Source organism: Zootoca vivipara, chromosome 10, assembly GCF_965207765.1.
Source record: "Zootoca vivipara chromosome 10, rZooViv2.hap1.1, whole genome shotgun sequence".
Classification (NCBI taxonomy): domain Eukaryota; kingdom Metazoa; phylum Chordata; class Lepidosauria; order Squamata; family Lacertidae; genus Zootoca; species Zootoca vivipara.
Genome location: NC_142593.1, coordinates 29,551,487 through 29,559,541, shown reverse-complemented (window position 1 = coordinate 29,559,541; position 8,055 = coordinate 29,551,487). Strand labels below are relative to the sequence as shown.

The following is an 8,055-nucleotide window of genomic DNA, read 5'->3' as shown; positions in this document are numbered from 1 at the left end:
TGGGGAGTGAGTACCAATGCTTTTGCTTCTGTGTAATCATTCATAGGATTGGGCTATGTAGGCATGCCTACCTGTGTCCGATTCCAAGTGGTGTCATTTTGACTCCCCAGAGCATTCAAAACAGCTTGGGCTCAGAGGATTTGGGTTTGACCCATCCATCATCATTTCAAAGGAGGCTTTCTTCTTTCAAAGGCAGAAAACACACAATCCTCTCCAGGCAAATTTGCCTTTCTATCCTATTTTAACGTACCCCCACTTAAATTAATATCCATCAGTAAATTAGGCTGTACCCTAACACTATGGCAGTGAGTCCTATTGAACTGAATGGGATTCATAGGGACACATATAGGATTGCATGGTGAGACAGAACATTTATATGCAAACTAGTGCTGATAATTAAAAAACAACTAAGGTGGAATTGGGGCCTGTGACCCTCCTGGTGAGGTTAGGAGTCAGGTCTCATCATTCCTGACCATTGGTCATGCTGGCTGGGGCTGATGGGAGCTGGAGTCCAATGACATCTGAAGAGCCACGGGTTTCTCATCCCTGCAGTCCTTGCAAATATGGTGCAGTCCTCCCATAAGGACAGCTGTCTGTTTGGGGGAAGATTAACAAAAGGAAAGGGGTTGAACATCAGTAAACTGTATGCAGAACACCACATAGCCAAATGCATCATGCTCTTAGGATTTATTGAATTAATAGCCTTGTCATTGCGTGGACGGGGCACCCAACACCAAACTATAATACATATGCTAATAAACATTTAGGAACAATATGAAAATGTATTCAGGACTTTGTATGTTTTGATATGTGGCTAAGATGTCACTAGTCCAGCACTGGCGTAAGCATGCTCAGGCCCATTTCAATCGATTATTTTAAGCAAACCTCACTCTTTGTTTAACTGCAGTCTAAGTGTTTAACCAACCAGAGGGTACATCTCTGACAGAGCTGGAAACCAGTTCGAACAAAAGCAGGAGGATTCTTTAATCCTGCGTGGGAGTGGGAGGGAGATTGGCAGCATAAGTTTAAAAAGCTGTTACATCTCACAAAGAAATGGGATGTTTTAATCATGATTGCAGAAGAACGCATCTTCTTAAGGGACCAAGCCATAGGCAGCGTTGTTCACATCCTGAGAGTTGATATTAAGAGTCAATACAAGAAATCCCGACTTGTGAAAGAAATATTATTCACTGGGGAGATCTGTTGACATTCTGCAAAGCAAACGAGAACTGTCCTTAAACAGATGAGCAAAACACTAGAATTAAAAAATCAGCCAACTCTCTTTATTCTTAGCAAGCACCATTTCCAAATGGCACTAGGAACTATACACAAGCTACAGGAAGGAGCCTCTCTGTTTAATACCTAAGGGCAGCAATATCCCATTATCACCACATATAGCAGTCTGGTGAGAAGCTGCTGAGTCAACCTAGTTCTAGAACTCCCCTTATTTGCTAATGCAGCACACATGCCTCAAGATGTGATTATTTCACTTGCAGCATAGCAGGAAAGCCTGCTGATCTGGTGCATGCACAAGAAAAGCTCAACATCCCCAGCTGGAAACCCAAATTCTGCTATCAGAATAAATTACACAAATTAAAAGTTCTTGCATAATTTATTGTATTTCCCTAAATAAGATTTTTTTGAATCATTTGGAAATATTTAACTGGTCTTTACTTTTAAAAAGTTTCAAAGGAGAAATGACGGGCAGGACAGGGGCAGAGAACATGGACATAGCTGGGGGGGCATAGCTGGGGGGACAGCTCCCCCCCCAAATCAAGTAGATAAATAAATACTTAACTAACTGACTAATTGTGTCACAAATAACTCAGTTCTGCCCCCTTAACATAAAGCCTGCCCCGCTAAAATAAATCCAGGCTACACTCATGATGGAGAGGTGTGTACGCAGTTATCCCAACCATGATGACTAGAAACCTTTTTATTTATTTGTTATTGCTTTTATATCTCATCTTTTTCTCCAAGGAGCTCAAAGTGATGTACAGAGTTCTCCAGGGAACGTAATCCAGACAAGAAGGCTGAGAAGCAGTGACTGTTCCAAGGTCAACCCAGTGAGCTTGATGACTGAATGGAAATGTGAACCCTGGTCTGCCAAGGTCCCGGGATGCGGGTGGCGCTGTGGGTTAAACCATTGAGCCTAGGGCTTGCCGATCAGAAGGTCAGCGGTTCAAATCCCTGCAACAGGGTGAGCTCCCATTGCTCAGTCCCAGCTCCTGCCAACCTAGCAGTTCGAAAGCACGTCCAGGGCCGTCTTAAGCATATCTGGCGCCGTGGCGCGAAGATCCCTCCGGCGCCCCGCCCCCCCCCCCATTTCCCAGTGCAGCTGTCTGGTGGGCGCAGTGCGGCTGCCGCCTGCCCCCTGGTGGCCTGGCGCCCTCGCACATTGCGCCACCCAGCCTTGGCTTAGGGCCGGCCCTGAGCACATCAAAGTGTAAGTAGATAAATAGGTACCGCTACAGCGGGAAGGTAAACGGCATTTCTGTGTGCTGCTCTGGTTCACCAGAAGCGGCTTTGTCATGCTGGCCACATGACCTGGAAGCTGTCTGTGGAAAAACGCCAGCTCCCTCAGCCAGTAAAGCGAGATGAGCAACCCCGGAGTCGGTCATGACTGGACCTAATGGTCAGGGATCCCTTTATCAGGGATACCTTTACCTGCCAAGGTCCAAGTCTGACATTTTTAACCACTGCACCACACTGCCTTTTAAGAAAAGCTGGCTCCTAGCAGTCTATATTTGCTTCCCAGGTCATAATCTCGCTATTCGAATACGTACAGGACATGCTAACTCCAAAACGGTTACATATTGGAAGGAAGGGGGCCGACAGGAGGCGTCCCCTTCCAACTCAAGGCATTTGGAAAGGCTGCGCGCAGAGGCAATGCCAGCAAGCTACAGCCTCCATCCTTTCCTTCACACACGACAGAAACTTGACCTTCCAGATCACGTCGTCGAGCCTAGCAACGCCACCCCCCGCACTCCCCTCCCCTCATTCAAGAGAATGCGCGTTCCAATCCGGGCGGTGAGACGGCGCGTACCTAAGCGAGTTGCAATGAGAGGAAGGGGCTTTATCGAACGTTTTCATGAAAGAGACTCCCGTGCATTGACCTAATCCGAAGGCAGCTTTAGCAGCAAGGGGAGGGGCAAGCCAACGGGTGTACGCGAGAGCTCATGAGTCGATTTGCATCTTCCCTAGTGATTGGTTGCTGGAAAAGAGGGCGTGTCAAGAAGGGGCTCTTTCCCCACCCTCTCCACCGCCCTCTTATTTGTTTCAAAGGGCGTTGCTCGCTCCGAAACGAAAAGGAAAGTGGGCGATGCTCGCCGCAGCCACTAGGGGGAGCGGTACCCCAATGTTGCTGTCCCTTCGCACGCGTCTCCCATGCCAAAGATCCCGTTTGCGAGGAAAGCGTTAATAGGGGAACAGCAAGCCAGTGAACGGCTTCCACGTCTGAAACCACCCACCCCCTTTTCAAAGTATGTGAGGGTGCTCATAAGCTTATGTAAATAATTCCCCTGTCGACGGAGCCGGCAAATAAGGTGATGCCGAATGAGAAGCAAGGGAAATCTATCATGACAGTCACAAGCACACTTAAAACAGCGCCAGCTATGGACACAGTGGGCATGCGCGCAGATGCAGGCATAAGAATGCAATCAAAGCTCCTCGTTTGAGGTCCGCCGCAAAGTTGCAGGTATTGCTAAATTTCTTAGAAATCAGAATTCCCACAATGCCTGTCATTTTGTACTCAGTACATGGCCACTAAAGGCTCCCCGTCCCCGCCCCCATCCAAGGGTGTAACTGCACCAACAGACCACAAGCATGGATTCCTGTATGCATGTTATTTTGCAACAATGCAATGCTTGGGGGGTCAAAACAATTTTTTAAAAAATAGGAAGGAAGGAGCCAAATATTGTATGCAAAAAGTGAATGAACGCTGACACACTATGGATTTCAAGGGATGATGTTCCATTAGGAAGTAAGGTCAATTAAAAATAGAGCTCCAGCTCCCTATTAATATTAGAGGTCGTACAGCTTGATTCTATGCATGATTACTCGGAAATGAGTGCCACTGGGTTCAGTTTGGTCTTACTCCCAAGCAAATGTGATTAGGAGTGCAGTTTTAGATTACAAGCCTATACACGATTGCCTTGAGGGGTAAACTCCATTGAACTCAATAGGACTCACATAGCTGTATAGAATTGCACCCGTTTCTCCAGCACTGGGCACAATGCAGCCGATCTTTAACCATTTTTTAAGCCCACTGATTTCAAAAGTGGAGCCCCAGTGCAGTGTAGTGGTTAGAGTTCCGGACTAAGATTAGAGGGAGACATGGGTTCAAATCCCAACAAAAGCATGAAGCTCACTTGTGACCTTGGGCCAATTGAACTCTTTCTTCGAAGGTCGTTATGTGAGTAAAATGTGGGGGGGGGAATAATATGCGATTCCTTGGACTTCTTGGCATAGCTGTCAAGTTCTCCCTTTTTTAAAGGGAAATTCCCTTATGCTGAATAGGCTTCCTCGCGAGAAAAGGGAAAACTTGACAGTTATACTTCTTGGAGGAATGGTGGAATAAAAATGTAACAAATCAGAAGTCACCGCTTGCTTTTGCAGAAGCGCAGGCAAGAAGGAAACAGCTACGTAGGCTTGAGGGCATCGCCGGAGGACATATTTACACATTGATTTTAGCATGTTGGAACAGACCGTAGAAAAGTAGGGGGTGGTTTTCTCGAAAAAGAGGGAGGGAGTACGTAAATGAATTTTAAATCCTATCAGTCTAACACTACAATCCCATGCACATGGGGGGGGGGACCAAAACATGCACAGGGATCGGGCCACAAACCTGTCAAGCAGCCTCAGCCCAAGAGAAGTGGCTTGTGGATCGAGCTGGGTGCGTTTCCTATATAGAGGGAGGGGGAATGCTTTTGGAATTATTAAACAGACTCCCGTGACCAGAATTGCCTTTTTATTAACAGTTCTGTTCAAATATTGAACTTTCCCTCTCCCGCTAAAACGGTTTCCGAGCGAGAGAATGGAAGAGGCAAGATAAACTGTGGGAGTAGCTGGGAGACCCAGATATTGGGCGCGTTTATTTATATGCCTTTTCACCCTCCTGCGGGGCTCGTTTTGCTTGAGCGCAGCAAACAAGACGCCTGCAAGATCAGGGTTTGGGGTTCATATGTCTCCCTGTGTTGCTATGTATATAGGATTGGCGTGGAGGCGGAAGCAACGCATACTTTTCCAGGTGATGCTATATATTCGTCCCATTATCATCCCACTTCTACATTCCCTCCCACTTCGCCCTCATTCCTCATAACACCTTTATATTCTCAACCTGTCACCCTCTGAGAAGTGTGGCACTTCAAAGGGGAGGTCATATTCCGCCTAACGCAGGCGAGTTTCAGGTCAAACAGGGATCCTAAACACATTTCACGTGGAAGAAAGGTTCATTTAAATCAGCGTGGCTTTGAGTCTGGGGTGACAGTGGCTTTCGGTTCCAAAGGTCATTCGAATTACCGCCCTTGCTCAAAATGAAGTTCCATTTAAATCCCTCCTAGGATGAGGCGATTTATTAATTATTAGTGATGAATGCTACTTCACAGCTAGAAACGATCCAGCCAAAGTCAATCGCTTTGAAGTCCCATTGATTTCAATGGAGGAGTGAAGCACGTGCTTGGCATCCTTCCATTGAAATGAATGGCGCTTTGCTTTTATCGTCTTTTATCTAATTGTATTAGATTTTTCTCTTTAAAATGAACAGGTTTTTTCATTTTATTTTAAGTGACCATTAGGGAACCGTTTTTGCATAGGAAATGGGAAGGGTGGGTTCCCCATCAGCTTTCAAAGTGACAAGCATCCTTTAAGGGGCATAGTTCAAGAGGAGCAAATCCAAGGGAGGTTCTTGTCAGGTGAGCATGTGGTGTGTGGGGAGGTGACACGCGCCGAGGATCCAACAAGCGACGTCATCCTAGTTTGGAAGGATCACAGGCGAGCTGGGGGATCCTAAACTGCTGTTTCGGGAGTGAGCCAGTCCCCTCAATGGAGCCTCCTCCAAGCAGGTGGTCCTTCAGACTACAGGAAAACTTTGTTTGGAAAATATCCCGGGGCTGAGACAAGGGTCATTTGCTTCAAAGCTGGGTGCGCTTAGGAGCACAGCAAAGTGCCTCTTTGCAAAGCGCTTTCCGTCTAAATAAGGAGAAGGGCCGTAGCTCAGTAGCAGTGGATCTGCTTTGCACTCAGAAGGTCCCAGGTTCAAATTCTGGCTACTCCCTACCCCAAATCCTGGAGAACCGCTGCCAGTTAGTGTACTGAGCTAGATAGACCAATGGATGGTGCAGAAGCAACCTCCTATGTTCTTATGCATGATCCAATGATGTCTTCTGCCGTTTACTTCTGGAATGGGGTCGTCGGGATGATTGGCTCCTATACCTGCCTTACCTGGGAGTAAGCCTCATTTAATTTAATCACGGTTTCTTTTGAATAAATATGTGTATATTTGTGCTCTTATTTGGGCTACGCTCTACTGGATTCCGTGGGATTTAGACTGTATTATTATACCTATTTACCTGGGAGTAAACTAGGATTGAACCATTGAGATTTAGGTTAGAATAGAAATTTACAGGATTGCAACATTAATCCCGAGTAAAGAGGTGAGAAATTGTTACTGACGCACAGGAAAAAGCAAGTGTATTTTGATCTGTTGGAAAGCTTGATAAAACAGCTTGACCCCTAAACTTGTCTATTTCGTGTACATTTGATTTATCATTATAAAAAAAATTTAGCAAATTTTTATATTAATAGTGGGAATGAGACCACTTATTTTGTCCCCCAATAAAGTGGTTCTTAACATACTTTCTCCACACCATTGGCAAATTCGTTATTTATACGTTGATTTATCCACAGTAATTGTTAATCAGAATTAGATCCAACTTTATTCAGTGATGCTTATTCCCAAAGTAAATCTGAGTAAGACTGCGCTCTGAGCACACACTAGCATTTTGTTACTGCAATCCTAAACTCATTTATCAGGGGATAAGTCCTATTGATCTAGGTGTGACTTACTTCAGAGTAAATGCATTAATGATAGGACATTTAACTAGGATCAAGGCACCATATCAGTTTGCATTATAACTTTTGCGGTGATCTGTTTTTCTGTCACGATGCTAAAGGGCTCCAATGTTGTTGTTGTTTTAAAAAAATGTCGGAGGGCTGTAGATAATTGCAGATAACTGAATTGAGATATTATATCTCATAGCGCTACTTCTCGATCTCTTGATTACAGATTTCCACTTGGTTTCCATTTAACTCAGCAACAAAGTTCCTTAGGGCTTTTCTTTCCAAAGTTTTCTGTCGCCCAACCTACCCTGTTAGAGACAAAATCGGAGCCAGCCACGGTCCACCCATCTCTGGATGTGTAAAACCAGCTCTAGACCTGCAAAATTTGCCCGTGAAATCACCCGCTATTTTGAGCTTCCCGCAGTATCGCGCTTGCTGAGACTTGGCAGCCAGGTTGCTGTCACCCTTCGGAGGTGCTGAAGTTAGACGTGAAGTTCCTTCTTTTTGTCGCCCGCAAAAGACATCAAGAGGCTGAGCAAACATGAGTTAGAGAACCTGCTTCTCTTTTCTCGCCTTGAGATTTCATCTTTTGAATGAGCATCCTGCCCGTTTTGTTGTTGCTAAACTAATCTTTCTGGGCTGGGATTTGGGGAGTTGGGGGCAGGCTGAGGAGAAAGACTGTGCCCGCTTCTGTGTTCTGCGGCTCCCTGGCATCAACCGAATTTGGACCCCTCGCAAATGAGAAGGGGTGGGGGAGGGACTTGGCGCCTCAAGGGTCTGCGTTGTGTGTGGAGGATCTCTTCCGGCCACCCCCAACTCTTTGAATAAATTCCCATTTTAAGAATGAAAAATGTTGTCAACCATGAGGGTACTCTCTTTGCCTATTGTTTTATATTCTCACAACAGCCATGTGAGACATAGCCATGTTTTGGGGGGAGCAGACATTTGTTGGGGGGGGGCAGAACCTCAATTAGTTAAGTATTTTTATTGATTTGA

At 45.7% G+C, this 8,055-nt stretch overlaps 1 long non-coding RNA gene across 1 annotated transcript; it reads right to left on the bottom strand.

Moving 5' to 3' along the window:
• Positions 1-347: 347 nt before the first annotated feature.
• Positions 348-3,767, bottom strand: LOC148684415 (uncharacterized). The gene is made up of 2 exons (XR_015946216.1): positions 3,047-3,767; positions 348-593 (listed from the first exon to the last, which is right to left on the bottom strand). It is a non-coding gene; the product is annotated as an uncharacterized LOC148684415 (long non-coding RNA).
• Positions 3,768-8,055: the final 4,288 nt, after the last annotated feature.